This window comes from Euprymna scolopes, chromosome 18, assembly GCF_053919585.1.
Source record: "Euprymna scolopes isolate OS-2025 chromosome 18, ASM5391958v1, whole genome shotgun sequence".
Taxonomy (NCBI): Eukaryota; Metazoa; Mollusca; class Cephalopoda; order Sepiida; family Sepiolidae; genus Euprymna; species Euprymna scolopes.
In genome coordinates this window covers 59,004,648-59,023,503 of record NC_136499.1, presented here as the reverse complement: position 1 = coordinate 59,023,503, position 18,856 = coordinate 59,004,648, and positions in this window count along the sequence as shown.

Genomic DNA, 18,856 nt, shown 5'->3' with positions numbered 1-18,856 from the left:
TGTCTGACTATATGTCTGTCTGTCTGTCTCCATATTTTCAAACTCTATCTCATCCGAAACTAAAAGTCACAGAGTGGCGCTAGTGGCCTAAAATAATTGGATTTTTATGGACCGTTCTTTTATGGGTCTTTAACTGATTTAAATAGTTTTTAAGGGGTCAAAAATGAGTCAAAAATGAAAAAAATCGTTAAATATTTTGTACATTCACCTTAGTTCATTTTGTTTTTATGAGATTAAGACCTTTATATTCTCAAATACTTTCCCTGTTGTTTTCATAAAAAAAGTGAATTCATACTTGCGAAAATAAACTGTGAAAACAGTAGGGAATGCATTGTATAATACTTGTCGGTGACGATTTTAAACAAACCCGAATACACATAAAAAAGATATTTAGTCGGTACTGTAGCGCATATTGACCATTTTTCCTTTCCCATTTTCATTTGTTATATTACGTTGTTATTAGTAAGTATATTTCTAACATCGCTATGGTCTGTCTTCACCTGTATTGTCTATATATAAGAGAGATGAGCTATATTGTGTTTTTGCCATTTTAGATGCTACAAAGGAAACGATAAACTTATCGCTATAGAAAAGACGACATGATTCCATTTCCCTTTGATGAAAACCGGTTTTCTTTTTTTTTTGCAGACCATCTTCTGTTGTGTACAGATCCCAAGAGCTAGAGGAGCCTTCTATCATGTCTGAAAGTGACACAATGTTCAACGAGCGAGACACCGATCTAAGATATGACAACGATCTAAGAGTTTTACCGATCTAAGATATGACAACGGGACCATTGCCAGCAGCCTCAAAATGCAAATCCGGACGGTTCAACGCATGATGGCACAACTCAATGAAGTGTCCGTCCAGGGTTATAGTAGTATTAATGTGGTTTCAAGTGAGAGCCACATCATGCCACTTCGCATCTTCGAAGTCGTCTTGAAAGTCAACACCATAGTGTACCTAGATTTGCTGAAGAGCATGGTGATCCCTGGGTGCAATCGGAAAGTCGCTATTATATATATATATATATATATATATATATATATATATATATATATATATATATATATATATGGAAGTTTTAAAAGCCAAAAACAATGCGGAAAGGACCGGAATCACAAAAGTAAAGAAATGAAAAACAAACAAACAAATAAACGGGTATGTTCGAGGAGAGAAATGTCTAACTATTTGTTCATCTATCATTCCGCACGTCGGTCATTTCCGCATTGCTTTTGGCTTTTAAAACTTCCATATATTCCTTTACTAGCAATGCTTCAAGCAAACTGCCATCTACTCTTTTATATATATATATATATATATATATATATATATATATATATATAATACATGTATATAATAAATATAACATATATCTTTTTTTTACATGGAGTTCACCACATATCAAGGCCCAAGGGCCACTCGGGGATAAGGGTTATTGTGTGTACAGTAATCAATGGGATAATGTAATAATAGTATTGGTGAATTGATAAAGTGTCATTACTTAAGGGGGCGGTTCATCAGGAATTTGTTTGTGTTGGACTTTAAGACATCCAGGTTGAAGTCGGGAGGGAAACAGGCAAGCGGAACAGAGTTCAACAGGCGTGTAGTTCTAGGAAAGAAGCTTTGTTCATGGAATCTACGTTTTGATTTAGGCACAGATAAGGAGTGGGGGAAATTATTTACGGTGGTTTCAGCTAGTCGGGGTTTTTTGAAAAAAGATTGGCAATGGAGGGGCAGAGAATGGAGCTAAGACGAGCACTTGCCATGGAAATAACGATAGAACAAAGATAGGCTCGCTACGTTTCTTCTGTGGGAAAGAGGTTGCAGGGAAGAGAAGAGGGCATCCCCCACTAAGCCACGAAGTCTATTTTGTACTCTGTCAAGGCAGGTAGGCTGTTTTTAGCAGCTCCTGTCCAGATGTGGCAGCAGTACTCCATACTTAGACGTACTTGGCTTTTATATAGATAGAGAATTGCATCATTATTGAGATATCTTCTGGAGCGATAGAAGGATCCCACCATCTTCCCAGCGACCTTGGCCACAGATATGATGGATGTGTTCCATTTAAGATCAGGAGTAAAGGTCAAACCCAGAAGCTTATCAAAACATGGGGCCTCCCCTAGACGAGAGCCATCTATTTCAATTGACGCCAGATGGGGATCAGAGCGTTGATGATGTAGAGATAGGAGCTTGGTCTTAAATGCATTAAAGGTAACTAGCCACCTCTACCCCCACTGAACCACGCGCTCAAGATCAGAGGAGAGCGAATCAGAGAGAATATCATCATTTACTTTGATTTGTTGTCATAGATAGTCGTGTCATCAGCATAGATGTCAACGAAAGATTTTAGTATGTGTTTTGGGATATCATTGATGTAGATCAGAAAGAGAGTTGTGCCCAGGATGGACCACTGAGGGACTCCAGCATTAATACTGTGGGCCTCTGATTTTTGCCCATCAACCACTACTCTTATGAGCCTATCAGAGAGAAATGATTTAATGATCGAGAAAACATTTCCAGTTATACCTCCCCTCATCATCAGTCTAATTTAAGTGGGTCAGCCATTCCACATTATGGACATTGAAGTCACCGCAAATGTGAATGTTAGCCGAGGGATGAGCAGACAGGATGTGCTCAATTTTCTCTGAAGACAGTAACTCCGCTGTTGTGAGGCGATAGCGGGCAAATATAAATGCGGTGGTGTAAGCAAGTGCAACCCGGAAACACATATAAGGTAGATTAGGGTCTTCTCTAGAGATATCCCTGCCACACGGGAAGCCATCTTTAATGTAGTCACATATTCCATGCCCGTGGCGATCTTGGGGTCAGATTTAGATGTTAAGTTAGAGTATCATTTAATTATGAACTCATATAGGGAGGTGGTCGGCTCTATTCCAGTTTCGCTTAGAAAGAATATTTCAGGTTTCGTTTCCCGTAATTGTGTTTCAACCTCTGGAAGGTTAGAACGTAGACCCCTGATGTTGCAGAAGGAGACCTGGTAGTAGGGGTCTATGTTGGAGGATGGGGTTCTAGGTTTATTCGTGTTTTCTTTTTTGAGATATTTCATGTTGAGGATTTTTGGATTTGTGGAACAGGTCAGCATACTTGGTTAGAGCAGAATAGACAGGGAAAGTAAGACAGGAAAGACGGGAATTTTTTTTGTAGCACATGATAAGGTAAAGCCGTAACAATTACCCACTAGTATGGCATCGACAGGCCCCACCAGAGATTACTGCATAGTCCAGAATTCATTCACCAAATGGCAATACAGCAGCCCCAGTACTTTGCACCTGCTGATAGTACAGCCTCATTAGTGGGTATTCCAAGGTTCGGGTCCCTGACTATCAGGCGGTTAACGTCAGCCCAGATGAAAACGTTTACCTCCAGCACCCTTGCTAGTGACATGGCCGCAAGGATAGACGTAGAGACAGACAGAAAGTTTCCGACATCTCAGACTACTGTTCACGAAGTACTACCGACCTGGGAAGCAGCTTTTTCTTCACCCTTTATCAGAAACATCACCCATTAGAAATGAGGACTGAGGGACAAAAAAGGAGAAGCGAGAGTTACTGGAGCTGCCGATAGCATTATCTACTCTTCATTAAAAAAAAATGGTAAGAGGGACTTATTTATATCTACTTAGTATAAGTCCTTTGCCCATTCCCAGTTTAGACTAGAATTTGAAGATAGTCTCCCCTCCCATATTAATCTGTGGAAGTTTTTTTTTTTGCTTAAGTATTGTTAAGATGTTTCAATTTTTAGTAAGACTGCAATAAGAGAACAAAGATAAATAAATAATATATATATATATATATATATATATATATATATATATATATTAATACACAAATATAGGCAAATTTAAGACAAAATACATTTCATTGTCTTGTTTTTTTCAGTGTCTCTATATATTATATATATTAGGTTGGTGCAAAAATAATGTGTTTATAGTTGAACGTAAAAACGATATTTTTGCACCAACCTAATAATATATATATATATATATGGCTATTATTATTATTATTATTATTATTATTATTATTATTATTATTATCATTATTATTATTATCATTATTATTATTATTGGCTCACATGGAGCTTTCACACAAGTCAACAAACGATCTGATTGGAAACCTGTGGTGTTCTCTGGAAGCTGAGTGACAACAAGTCTCCCCAGACATCCAGCTCTCTCCACCTCCTTCGATAGCATTTGCAAATGAATTTGCGTCATCGCAACAGCCTCTTACCATTGCTTTCTCGCTGGCAGTTTATACTGGAATTTGAGTTATACTAAGCCTCCCTAAGGTCCCAGTTCTCTTCGCGCTTGTCCAGCCGAGGTCTGCCCAGCGCTCTCTCCTCGGTCTTTCAGTCCTCGTTGACCCTTCTTGGCGCTTTGGTATCACTTTTCTATTGGGAGGAACGGTGATGAGACAATGAGGGATACATGATGAGGGTGTAGAACTTGTAGATATGCAGCTTCGGTGTTCTTGATTCCCTGTAACGCTTATTCGTTATATTTTCTTGTATTATTCTCCGCACTCAAGGGGTTTCCTTAATATTTCAGCCGTTTTCATTATCTTTAGTCGTTGTATTTTTGCAGCTATTCATCTGATTCCAATTTCTGCCATTCTTTTTTCGAAGATTTTCGGAATTGTTCCTAGTGCTCCTACTATTATCGGTACTATTTTGATTTTCTTCATCATCCAAATCCCTTTTAACTCTCTGGCTAGCTCTGTGTATTTGCTTCGTTTCTCCTTTTCTTTCATACTCACCCTGTGGTCAGCTGGGACAGCAAAATCTACGATTAGACCGAATTTTTCTTTCTTGTTAATTATTACGACATCTGGTCTTCTTGCTTGGACGGGTTTGTCCGTCTGTATGTCCATGTCCCATAGGATTTTGTGATTCTCGTTTTCGAGTGCTGTTTCGGGTTTATGCTTTTACCATTTGTCTGTACGCTCAAAATGCAGTCGTTTGCACAATTTCCAGTGCACCGCCCTTCCAACTTGGTCATGCCTGTTTTTGTATTCCTTTTGAGCCAGTTTGCTCCATTCACTTACTATATGGTTTATCCTTTCTTTCGTCTCTTCGTCCACAGAGTTGCATTTGCTGTTTTTTGTGTTTTATTGATCCTTGCTTTGATATGGTTGGTTCTTATTGAGTTATCTTGTGCTGCAGTTATTAGAGATTCAGTTTCTCGGTTTATATGTCCTTTTCGCATCCATGTCCAGGTGTTTTTTTTATTCTCATCTTTTGTCATTCTTATGAATCTTCCGTGGAGTTGTTTCTCTTCCCATTTTTCTTTTCTCGTTTTGTCTTTTGTCTCTCTGTTTTATGTTTTGTTGTTTTTTTCAGTGTCTCTCGCTGCCATAATTATCCTTTCAGTGTTTTGCATTATGTATTTTTCTAGTTCTTTTTTTGTGTCCTTCACACAATCTTCTATACAGATCAGTCCTCTCTCGTCGTCTTTCCTTTTCACGTAGAGTCTGTCAATATCGTTCTTCAGGTGTAGTGCATTATGCATGGTCATGAGTTTCCTGGTTTTCTGGTCGAGCCGTCTCAGTTCTTCTTTTGTACACCCTATAAACGGTCCAGAGTATCTTACTAGTGATACTGTCCCTTTATTTATACCTTTTATTAGGTTCCTGCTATATAATTTCGTTTCCAGAAGTTTTCCTGTTATCCTAAGGTATTCCTTTCCAATTTTATCTTTCATTTCTGTTGCTCTGATGGTGTCCGCTTCCAGAATTCCCAAGTATTTATAGTCGTCTTGTTACACTAGTGCCCTCATTTTGTTTGGTTGGGTAGTTCCATGCCTTCTGTCGTTTCCAGTTTCCCCTTTTTTATAACTAGTAGTGCACACTTTTACATTCCAAATTCCATTTGGATATCTTGGCTGAAGATCCTGGTAGTGTATATTCCTGTCTCTAGCTCTTTTTCGGTCCTTGCAAAAAGTTTCAAATCGTCCATGTACATCAGGTGGTTCATTTTTTCATCTGTATTGGGGAAATTGTATCCGGCTTGGCACTTTCTCAGAATACTGTTCAAGGGTATCATGGCTATGATGAACAGTAATGGTGATAGTGAGTCTCCTTGGAAGATGCCTCTTTGTATGTTAATTTGTGTTATATGTTGTCCACCAGCTGTCAATTCCAGTCTCCATGTTTTCATTGCATTTTCTATTACCTTGATGATCCCGTTTGGTATTTTATATATTTTTAGGCATTCTATTATCCATGCTTGAAGGATCCTGTCGTACGCTTTTTTTATAGTTGATCCATGCCACGGCTAAATTCTCCTTCTTTTTACCTCCTTTAGGATCTTTTAATCTATATATAGCAGGTGATGTGTTCCTCTTTTTCCTTTTTGGCATCCTTTCTGCATCTCGGGGATGAGTCCACGGTTATTCAGGGAGTGGTAGATTTGTTCTCTCAGTTGTGCTGTCAGTATCTTCCACATGGTTGGTAAGCACGTGATTGGCCTATAATTGCTAGGTACGGTACCTTTCTCCGTGTCCTTCTGTAGCAGTGTAGTTCTACCTTTTGTCATCCAGTCTGGTACGCTTGCTTCCTGTATACATCTTCTCAGGTTTTGGGCTAGCCTTTCGTATAAGGTTGTGAATTTTTTGAACCAGTATGCATGTATCCCGTCGTGCCCTGGTGCTCTCCAGTTTGCCCTTTTTCCTATGGTTTTCTTTAGGGTTTCCTTGCTGATTTCATTCACTGTTCCTTCTTCGATTTGTTGTAACTCTTCTTTCATGTCTTTCAGCCATTCAGCATTTCTATTGTGATCTCGTCGCTCTTCCCGTATGTTACTCCAGTAGAGTTTTGTTTCTGTCGGATTTGGTTGTTCTGTTTTTGTTTTTCCTCCGTTCACATTTTGGCAGAATTGGCGTCCATTAGTTTTGTTTGCATTGTTCAGATTTATATCTATATTGTCTCAATCTCGCTTCTTTTGCTTTTATTTTTTTTGTCCAGTTCTTCATGTTTCTTGTTTAGGCTCTCCCTGCCAGTTACATTTCCGATATTCCGTTTTCTCCACATTGCTTTCTTCCTGTTGACCATTTTGGTTTTTTTTTTATGTTTGTGTATTTGAGTTTTTTGTCTTATTTCCCACCCAAGTTTTGTCGGTCCGCTTGTCCCCGGTTGTTTTTCCGATTTGAGATTCATACTTACCATTTTGGCGCCTACGTAAATTATATTATTTAAGTCTGTGATTTTATATCTTTTTTTCTCGTGCATGAGCTGTATTATTTTATTCATTTCATTTACTGTTAGTTCTGTTTTATTGTTCTCGGTTTCCACGTTTGAAGACTTCGATCTTTGTTGGTCCTCGGCCTTTGGTGTTTTTACTTGTGAGGCTTCAACTTGTGGGGTTTCTCTACGTGCAGTTCCGTTGGGGATGCTTCTTGTTCAGTTTCATCATTTATTTTTCGCTGAATTTCTGCTAGTTCTAGTTTAGAGAGTAAACCTTTCTTGAGTATCAGTCTTGCTTGGTCCGCAATTCTTTGTTCTGTCGCATGGTAATCACTGGATAGGTCACATAGTTCTTTCATTCGTTTCCGATAACCTCCATATCTATATTTAGGATGACTTCTATGAAAGCGTTCCATTACGAGTCTATTCTCTTTTGTTGTCCATTTCTTTCTTGGGTTTTTTGCCATTTTGATGGTTATCATGGCTGCGTTGTGCTTGTTCGGTATCATTTTCTTCCCTGAAATTAGAGGTTATTTGAGTTTCTGAAATTAGAATGTTGGCCAACATTCGCAGGATGACGACGGGTCCCCCATGCTGGCTTACTACTACTACTACTACTACTACTACTACTACTACTACTACTACTACTACTGTTGTTGTACTTGTTTTTGTTGTTTTTTTTGTTGTTTTTGTTGTTGTTGTTGGCTCACATGGAGCTTTCACATAAGTGATAGGGTTCAAAATAGACTTCGTGGCCTGGTAGGAGATGTCCTTTTCTCTTCGCTGCAATCTCTATCTCACAGAAGAGATGTTGCGAGTTTGTCTCTGCTTTATCGTTATTTTCATGGAAAGTGTTCGACTGAGCTTCAATCTATGCTCCCCCCTCGCCAAACTTTCACAAGAAACACTAGACTAGCTGAAAACATTATCAATAATTTTCCCCACTCTTTATCTGTGCCTAAACCTAAACATAGATTCCATGATCAAAGCTTCTTTCTTAGAACTGCACGCCTGTGGAATTGTCTTCCGTTTTCCTGCTTTCCAGCTGTCTATAATATGGTTCTCTTCAAGTCCAACGTGAACAAGTTTCTGATGAGACGTTCCACTTAAGTTAACAAATTTACCGAACTTTCATTACTATCGATTACTATATTGTCCTTTTGACTACTGTACACTCTTTAACCCTTATCCTTGAGTGGCCTATCGGCCTTGATAAGTGGTGACGCCTATGTAAAAAAAAAGTCAACAAACGATCTGATTGGAGACCTGTGGTGTTCTCTAGAAGCTGAGCGACAACAAGTCTCCCTAGACGTTCATCTCTCTCCTCCTCCTTCGATAGCATTTGCAAATAAATTTGCATTATTGCAACAGCCTCTTACCATTGATTTCTCGCTGGCAGTGGCCGTTGGTTTATACTGGAATTTGAGTGGCACTAAGCCTCCCCAAGATCCCAATTATTATTATTATTATTATATATATATATATATATATATATATATATATATATATATATTATATTATATTATATATATTATATTGTAATATATATTATATATATTATATATATATTATACGTTATTATATATATGTATTATATATATATTACTAGCATGGGTGCCCGGCGTTGCCCGGGTGTTTGGAGGTGTATATTGAGCAAAACAAAAAAGTGGTAGTAGGAATGCGGGCTCGAACCCATACCGCGAAGAAGGAAAAGAACGTAAAAAAAAAAAAAAACGTTACGTTTTTGCTGTTACGACCACCGCCAAGCTAGAAGAGACATAGATTTAAATTAAAGGTAGACAATCGAAAAGAGGGGATGACTTTCGAAAATATCGGTGAAAAAAGCGACTCCTCCCAGTTGAAAAGTGCCCAGTTGAGGGTGAAGAAATGTATGTTTTTAGCCAATTTTTCGATATTTGTCGTCTGAAGGGTCGAGCTTTAAACAATACTGACCTTGTGAAAATCCGTCGCCTCTGTAGAAAGCTTTAGATAGGCATGCAAACATACATACATACATTTATATATTCGTAGCTCAAATTTTCGACCCAAACCGATTAAAAAGCTTGCCCTATCTCTGAATACCCTTTATGTAAAATTTCAAATGTTTAGATCAGAAATTGTCTGAGTAATTTGGTAGAGAGCGCAGAGATCAATTTTTTAAAACTTGGCTCCTATTATTACCCCTTAACATTTATTGTTTTGGGCTCAAATTAAGTTATTAAGTTAGATCCATGTCCAAGAAGCCTATATCTAAAATTTCAATTGTTTATACCCAAAATTGTCGGAAGAGTTTAGTAGAGTTCTCAAAGGTCAAATCGTTGAACTTTGTCCCCTTACAGGAAAATTTCTGGCTGAAAATGGATTACAAAGAATTTCCTAAATCTCAGTACCCTTTATATCAAATTTCTAGTCTGTAGAATGAAAATTGATAGAGTTATTGCGTAGGGAAATATACACAGAAAGACACAAACACACACACAGGCAGACACTTTTATTTTTATAGATATACCGATAGATACATACATATGTATAATATATATGTATATATTCTTTAAATATGTGCGTTTTTGTACTTTACAATAAATATTCATAATATTTTATAATTTTTATGTATATTCACATGGACGGATGTGTATAATTCGTAATCTTTGTATAGTGCAAGTAAATATATATGATGAACGTTTCTAAAATAGTGTCTCCTATTTTCCTCACCCCAATTGTTCAGAGGTATTGCAGTTTGCATTGTTATGATGACTAAACGTATGCATTTATAACCTGAAAAAGTTTATCTTAGCAGCAGGTATTGACCGTGTAAAAATTTAGGAAATGATCGCCTGTCCTTGATGTGCGTTTGAAGCAGAGAACAGTGATTGGATTCTTACAAGCAAAAAGCAGTTGAGCCGATTAACATTCACCGGCAATTGCTAAACGTTTAAGAAGCTGGTGTAGTCGATGTCAGCACAGTTAGAGGATGGGTTCGTTGATTTCAGATTGACGACAGAGATATGACTGTCAAAGTGTGCCGCAAAATTTTACGATTGAAGTATCAAACAAAAGACTGGCAAAAGAGCATTGAGAATGGTGGTGACTATGTAGAGAAATACATTTTAGAGAACAAATTCCAGGCGGTACATATTTGCAATTTATGACAATAATAAATTGCAGTTACATTTAATGCCATAACCAGCAAATTCTAGCATTGCTACAAATATAATTTGCTGAATAGCATTCTTTGAAACTCCACGGAATAAGGACTTTGTAGATTCTTTTTTGGAGTATTCAGTCGAACAATAAATTTGATTTTAGATTTCAACTTAGTTTTAATTTCTTTATACTCATATATATATATATATATATATATATATAATTTTTATTTATCTTAGCTAGCACATCATTATCATTTTACAAAATAATAGTTAAAAATGTGTACATTTCTACCAATTCAAACTAGCGTAAACACGTTAAAAGGCATAACCGGATTAATCTTTATTACACCAAAGCAAGAAATCTAATTTAACACTGGTCAATGAAAAGGAAAAAAAAAAAACAAAAACAAAAAAAACATTTCTTTTGGGCAATGAAAATGTCATTTTTCGAAAGCCTAAAATAAATATATATATTTTTTTAAACACATTGTTATTGTTTTCCAAAAAATTTATTACGCTACAAAAAGAACAATTGTGCATTTTCGTTATTTTAGACAATTTTTTGGTTTACATTTTTTAAGAACACCTCAGGGAGAGACAAAGCATTTGTGTTTATCACGAAAGTCTAAATGTAAAAAGGGGTTCTTTAAAAGAAAAAATGAAAGAAATTTACACACTTTCTGATAATGGTTGTTCAAAAATATTTATAAATTTTAAAAAATCATACATTTCTATATAGTGTGAACTTTCAATTATTTTCGAACTTTTAAAATTTTATTTTAATTCAATAGATGTATAGATAATTAATGTTTTATTTTGTGTTATTGTATTTAGTGCATTTGTTTTATTTTAAATTGGGATAATACCCACTATAAATCTGGCTTCTAATTAACAGTAGCACTTTTGCATGTAAATATATACGAGGAACGTCTCAAAAGTAATTTTTCTTATTTTTCTGCCTGAATTACACGACACTTTGACATTTTCGGATAGCGTCTTGTAGATGTGTTAGTTCTGAAAAGAGGTTTTCAAAGATGAAACTCTTAGGAAACACGAAGTCGTTCAAAATAACCAAAATGCACACGTGTCAAAAAATTTCTACATTTTTACTGATCTCTACAATTATATAAATGCAACGTTGACTGTGTGTCTGTGTGAGTTGGTTACTTATAGACTCATAAACGGCTGAACAAATTTTCTTTAAAATTTATTGACGTTTTGTGTATAAGTTTGGGAGTGATCTTAGTTAAGTTTTGTCTCAGAATACCCCCGATAATTACCGATGATCGAAACCGTTATTTTAATTTATCTATAATCGGTAAAACCATTTTTCTACGTCGTCGCTTAGCAGCAATAATAGAACAACCGGCCGTGAAAACTTTACTGCGGGTAGGTTGATAACGGTTTCTTTCTTTTTTTTTTTTTTTTTGCATGACGTGGTCTGAAGGATCAAACTCCGCACGTAAATTTCTGAATTTCTTTTTCCTTTAACTGCAAAGAATTTTATAAGACTCGAAAATTTACGTGCTTTTTTTATTTGTTTTTTATTTTGTAAGTAAATTTCTTAATGTTTTTTTTTTTAATCAAAATATTATATTTAAGCGTGTTTTACGACCGGAAAACACTGGTCGGCCTGCTAGTATATTATAAAGTAGAAATGATAAGCCTACGTTGCAATCCGAACACGTCTCATGACGTTCCGTTCTTTTAAGCCGTTGCATCTCATGACATTTCTAGGCGCCACACAACATGTAAACCACAATATCCGTTTCTTAGAGTTTAATGTTTTCCTTTTCCTGTGTTGTTTCCCATGACCAAAATGTGCAGATCGCAGGAAACTAACAACTGAAACCTTTGAATGACTACATGAGCTGTTTTTGTTGTTATTGTTACTGTTGGCCAAGACTGATTACTTTATTATGAATAAACAACGACTTATCAGTCTTACGAGGGTTGAACCGGCTTGGATTCTGGGCGGGTAGTGGCCTTAGTTTTTTTTTTTTTTTTTTTTTTTGCTTCCTTTGCTCGGCTCCGTTCTTTGTTTTTATAAAGAAATAAACAAAGGCGTTGGATATTAAGAACACATTTGTGATACTAACCGCTTTCGGAGACACATAAAATACGAACACACACGCACACACAGATAAACTAACAGATGCATTAACCGATGAATAAGCATAGCATGCTAGCAGGCATATTACCATTTAAAGAAACACACGTACACAAAACGGAAACACACATACACATTTAAACTAACATTGAAACACAAAAAATATCCAAAATAGAGATATTCTGTTTAATTATACTTTTTTATTTTTTCGATTTTTCTTATTAGTTTGTTATAATCAAAAGTGTTAATATATGTTCCATATGTGTCACGAACGTTTTCGATTCTGCGTGAAATGATCTTCGGTTGAGAGGCAAATATACGGTGAGCTGAGGAATCTGGAGAAGAAAGGGATTTAGTAGTCAGATATGGTCAGTATTCGCAGACAGCAGGGTAGGTTAGGGTGTTTTGGGGACCATTGGCATATGAAAAGAGTGATGGTTACGGCAAGCATTTTAAGAAATTGTTACTAGTGTTGTGTGAGATATATAGATATATACATACATGTATATATATATATATATATATATATATATATATATATATATATATATATATATAATCAGAGGACGGTCGAGTTTCGATCCTGGCTTGAGGTAGTTGCTTGTCTAGCCGCACTGATGAGCTGTGAAACAGCGAAACAGTACTGTATGTGGATGACTATATATATATATATATATATATATATATATATATATATATATATATATATATATACATGATTTATATCGAGCGGCCATGGACACAGCAAGTTCATCGGATCACATTTCATGAAAAACTTGTAACCAAAGGGAATGCAACATTACGGCGATATGACAGGTGCTGGAGCTTGGTAGATTATGTGAGACATATTAGATTATAGCTTTTATGTACTTGAAACCATCTACATAAAAATCTGAAAACTTAGAATAAAAATGTCTATCTATCTATCTATTTATCTATCTATCTATCTATCTATATATATATATATATATATATATATATATATATATATATATATATATATATATATACATATATCTATAAATACACACACACACGCACACATATATATAAGGTGGCTACCTAAATAAATATGCGATGATGGGTATTCTACGAAATGCCTTTTTCAGACATTATATTGTGATGCATATTACTTCCGGGTCTCAATTTCCAATTTTCTGATGAGTATACGCCCGAAAAGATTCGATATTGACATTATAATAATTGTTTCTGCGTAACGAAAACCCATCCGTAAAAATATATCCAAGTTCTGGTATGCTGCAATAACTGTTTGGTAAGAAAAATAAATATTTGGAACTTGGAATGAAGCTATACTGTTATTCTTTGATATGTGCTCTGTTGTAGTATGTAACAAACATCGATCTTCTAAACAAAAAAACACTGATATACACAAAAGGTAAAATATAATCGAACAAATATATTTTACCAAAACACGCGCACACACGCGCATATATATATATATATATATATATATATATATATATATATATGTATATATATGTATATATATGTATATATATATATATATATGCATATATATATATAATATTGTGTGACAAATACTACCACTAATTTTTCTACTTTGTTTCATTTAAAAATTCTGTGAATATATTTTAAGACATTCTTGTATAAAACAGAATAACAAGTTTATTTCTATATTATACTCCCCATCCCTCTCCTCCTCCTCTTCCTCCTCCTCCTGCTACTACTACTACTATTATTATTATTCGTATGTAAGCGTAAACAGACTAATTAATTTACCATCTAAACAAACGCGTTCATGATATGTAAACAGCCGGGTAACCTTGTCTTCCCTTATTTTGTCCTTTAGTTCTCACATTTCAAGAGCGATGTTTCTGACAAAGAGGGAAGTTTTTTTGCGCTATTTTTTAGCTCCTTACATCAAGTGGCTTGATGCCTTCTCTTTCCGATGGCAGATCTTACCTTCATGCTCTCTCTGGAGCGATTTCGATACGCAAATGATATAATGACGCCAAAAAAGAGAACCACTGTTTTTAAAGGCTTCCAGAGACATAAAAACATATTGGAGAGTTATTGAATCAGTATAGAGTGGAAAGTTGTGAAAGAAAAAACCTATACTGCTAAAATAGAGATGCTGGCTCCTTGTTCAGTTAATTACAAATTACGGTTAATTACAACGATTGTAACATAATGCGTGCGAGCGTGCGGAAAGTATCAGCAGAAGCCAAGAATGGTTAGCATGCGAAGAGATTAGCAGCAAGAGCAGCAGTAGCAGAAAAACGCAGATATGCAAATTAGGACGTGTGCGCGAGAAGAGGAAGGAAAGGAAAAGGAGAAAAAATGCAACGCGTGCTCGGAGAGAAACAAAGTCGGTGTTGAGGAGAACGGACGTGCAAAGATGCAGGCAAGACATAGCCTGCATACAGCCGGCATGAGGTCGGAGAAAGAAAGTCGATGTTGAAAAAAATGGATATGTAAAAGTCGCAGACGAGTATTGGTCAGCTGTGCCCGGCGTGTGGTGGAAAGAAAGAGAAACGCGCTAAACTGAAATGGACATGTGGCAACGAGAAACTATCTAAGTGCTACCGGAAATAACGGTTATAAAAACTTTTGTTGAGAAAGAAAAAAAAATTCGACTCGGAAATTTTATTTATTATTTTGTTTGTCCATTTGCGATGTAACGGCCACGTTACACGATTAATTTTTCTTTTTAAAAAGATACTTGAATCTGGAAACCAGGGTATATTTTGTTATGCATTATTTGTTATTAAAGTTTACAAGAATAAAAACTCAAAGGAGACAAACCTTGATTAACTCACATCTTTATTTATATAAGCAAGGTATGTGTATGTTTTATATGTTTATATATGTAGGATTCACTTCCTAACTAATGAACTGATCATTATAATTTTTGGAACACAAACGTAAGAGGTCCAATTATGGGCTATATTTAGTTTAATTTCATTTTATGCGAAGAAGGTAAAAATGCAGTGGAGCTCCTATGTGAAATGTTTTAGCGAAATTTTACAAATAGATATTAGACATTAATTAATAAATATTCACAATTTCAGTTGTTTTTTGTTTTAGAAGGTGTGATATAGGCACAACTTAAAATTTGGAAATTCAAATATTTCAGATTTGCATTGAATTCTATCTATAGCATTAGGAATCACTTAAGTTAGATTTTCTGAATTTCAATTTATTCATCAAACCCCTTAAATTTTGAATATTTTCTAGAATCGAAATCGCGTAATGAATTATGGTCAAAATTAGAATAGGGATACCAGACGTTAGGTTTAGTACACTTACATCTCGATATTAGTCTTTGTAAGGAGCCGTAAAAGTGGTGCAAAACTGTTATGTTTGGTAAACTAATTTCACCATTCATGGAACGCGTATTTCTAGTTTAGAATACTAATAGATACAACTCATCTTATAAGATTGCTGTAGTTTTATGACAAATTTTATCTTCAGAAATGAAACTCGGTCAGGGAAATTTTATCTTTGGCTCCCAAAGTCAACAGTGATTAGAGCATTCCTGTGATGATCCAGTCCCCGGTGATTTTGTGGTGGGACTTTAGTTCTCTGCAGTTCTAGGCGATCGACCCTTCAAGGCGTACCTTCTCTCTTTAAGAAGGGGTTCGTTTATTGCTAATCACCTGAAACTGATTCACCGGCGAATGCCGCCGGAGCAGCCCAGGCACTTTTTGTAGGAAAGAGTGCCCCTCCTTGGGGGTGCTGACTTCTCAATCCCACTTTCCGACTCTGGTGTCTAAGTCCTTGCAGTGGGGGAGAATTAAACAACTTATCTTCAGAAATGCATTAATAGCTAGTTTATACGTGCCCCGTTGAGTCATAATTACTATCATTATTTGTTTCACTTTAATTTTGTTCCAAAATTCATAAAATGTTACGAAGTACTTTTTTGTATGACAAAAATCATGTCTCTTTATTTCTATATTATTCCTAACGAAATCGTCTGGAACGGAATGATAATTTGCATCAATTATTGGGGTAAAGCATGACGATATTGAAATGTTATAGAGTGTTTACGTTAAAAGAGTCATAATGTCTGGAAGCATACGGGAAGAGTTGAGTTTACTTTATTATATAGATATATGGTCAGATTTAGCTCTAATCGAAGCCGCATAAACACGAGGTTCATATCGAATTAATTCCACCTCATATGTGCTTTAATCGCAGATTTGCACCTGCTTCCCGGTGTGGCGCTATATCTCAATGCCCGGTTCTGGTGGTTGCTAACACCCCCTTCAGCATAGCCAGGTGGTAATTTGGCCGTAAGTGGAGGAATACATAGAAAAATGCAATCCAATAATCCCCTTTCTTTTCTCGATCTCTTTTTCGCCCGGACAGCATGGGGTAAGACGTATATTTTTCTCTCTCCGTAAAGGAGGGGGGCATTAGTTAAGGTTAGATAGTTTTAATTATAAAAGTTAATTATATTTCTCATATATTATCAATTTGTCGCGCGTCATTTTTTGTGTCTGCCTTAAATGTCTGCATTAAAGAACAAAGCGGGCCTGAAGACGAAGAAGGTTCCAGCTAGAATGCTACCAGAGTGATCTTGGGAGAATGAAGGAGCCACACACCCACATCCGACATCTCATATATGCTTTTCCTATTGATCTTCAGACCTTATTGACTGGTCCATCATCACATCATCATGGGACCGTTTCGAAGACATTTAGTGTAACCCGTTGGTAGGTCACACACCAGCGACTGGCTGATCGTGTTATACTGAAAATATGTCATAACTTTATTTGAATTCTCTAATTGTTCGCTTTTGTAAATACTTTTAATGGAATACGAATGCTTATGCTCTTGCAGTAAGGTTCGAATTCTCCGACAAAAATAACTGAGCGAAATACGGTATAAATTAAGTTAATGTAGCTTTTTTTTCTTTTAAGGTGCGTTGGATAACTTTGTCTTAATTATTAAACCGATTAGTGTTTAAGCGACAAATGAAAATCTATTCTCAAAACTGTTTTTATTAATGTCACTGTTATTATAAAAAAAATCATTAGTATTTCGTTCCCCTATAATACAGTATATACCTCAATAATTTTTTTAATGTTGCATTTGATGCAATTCTGCCTAATATCTATTCTGTTTATAAGTATTCTTAGTGGTATTATGATTAGTCGTAGCACTATAGGAAGTATTAATTGTAAGATATTTACCTCCTATAAGACACTTAGGAGGCCACCATTCGCCCATGCATATTGTCAAATTTAGACTGATGCATCTGCTACTAATCTCTCACTCCTGGACAGGGTTCAAAAGAGAGTCGCCAAGCTGATAGGTCCTGAACTGTCATCTAAGCGGCAGCCTCTGTCCCATCGACGAAATGTTACATCCCTCTGCCTGTTCTACAAGTATTTTAATATTGAACGCTCTGACGAACTACAAGCACTTGTGCCTCCTTGACGTAAATAACCCCGACAAACTCGACAAGCAGCTAAATCCCAACTCTACACAGTAGAGATCCCTAGGTGTAAGAAAACCTTTTACTCCAATAGTTTCTTCCCTAGAACTGCTAGACTTTGGAAATCACTTCCTGGGTTCTGCTTTCCCAACTGTACTGACATGCAGAAGTTCAAGTGTAATGTGAACAGGCATGTTGCTGTTCATTTCCCTTCATAATATCGCTGCAACTTATGTCCCTGATAGTACCCCCTACATCAAAGTGGCACTGTGCCTTGTTTGAGGTGAAAATTGAATAAAATAAATAAATAAATAAATAAAAGGCTTGCGCCATGTTTGATCTGGTGCAGTTGTGTGGAAATCGCTAAGTAACAAACAGAGAAATATACAGACAAACTTAAAATCTCAATTAGGATATAGACTGCATAACTTGCATCAGATATATTACCTGGGTGCTAATGCACTTATTGATCCCTGCTACTTTTTTATAAATAGTATTTTCAAATTTGATTAAAGTTTTATGATATCTGTGTTTATTAAATTATAAGGTTAAAAAGTACAGATTAGGCACAAAACACTCACCCCTCCCTATGTTAAGAATGGCTTTCTAAATAATAACGTTATTTCAACACGGATCAATAAGTGCACTAGTAGCACCACCTTTATTTTTAAACTCTTTTTGAACTAAACAAGGCATATTGCCAATTGGACGTAAGAATTTCTATGTAGGGAGTTTAGCAGCGAGATGCCTCTTTGTATTACGTTTAAATTTTATTGGTGATGCAGAAAACGGGAAGGGAAAACTAAATTCTTACAGTTCGAAGATAAACTGTTAGAATAGAAGGGTTCTCAGCATCTATGGATCTCACATTAAGAGGGTGGGATTTTGCTGCTTGCAGGGTTGATCAGAAGTTTTTACGTCGAAGGAGCGCAAGTATTACGAGTTCGTCAGAGCAGATTCTATTTAAGTACTT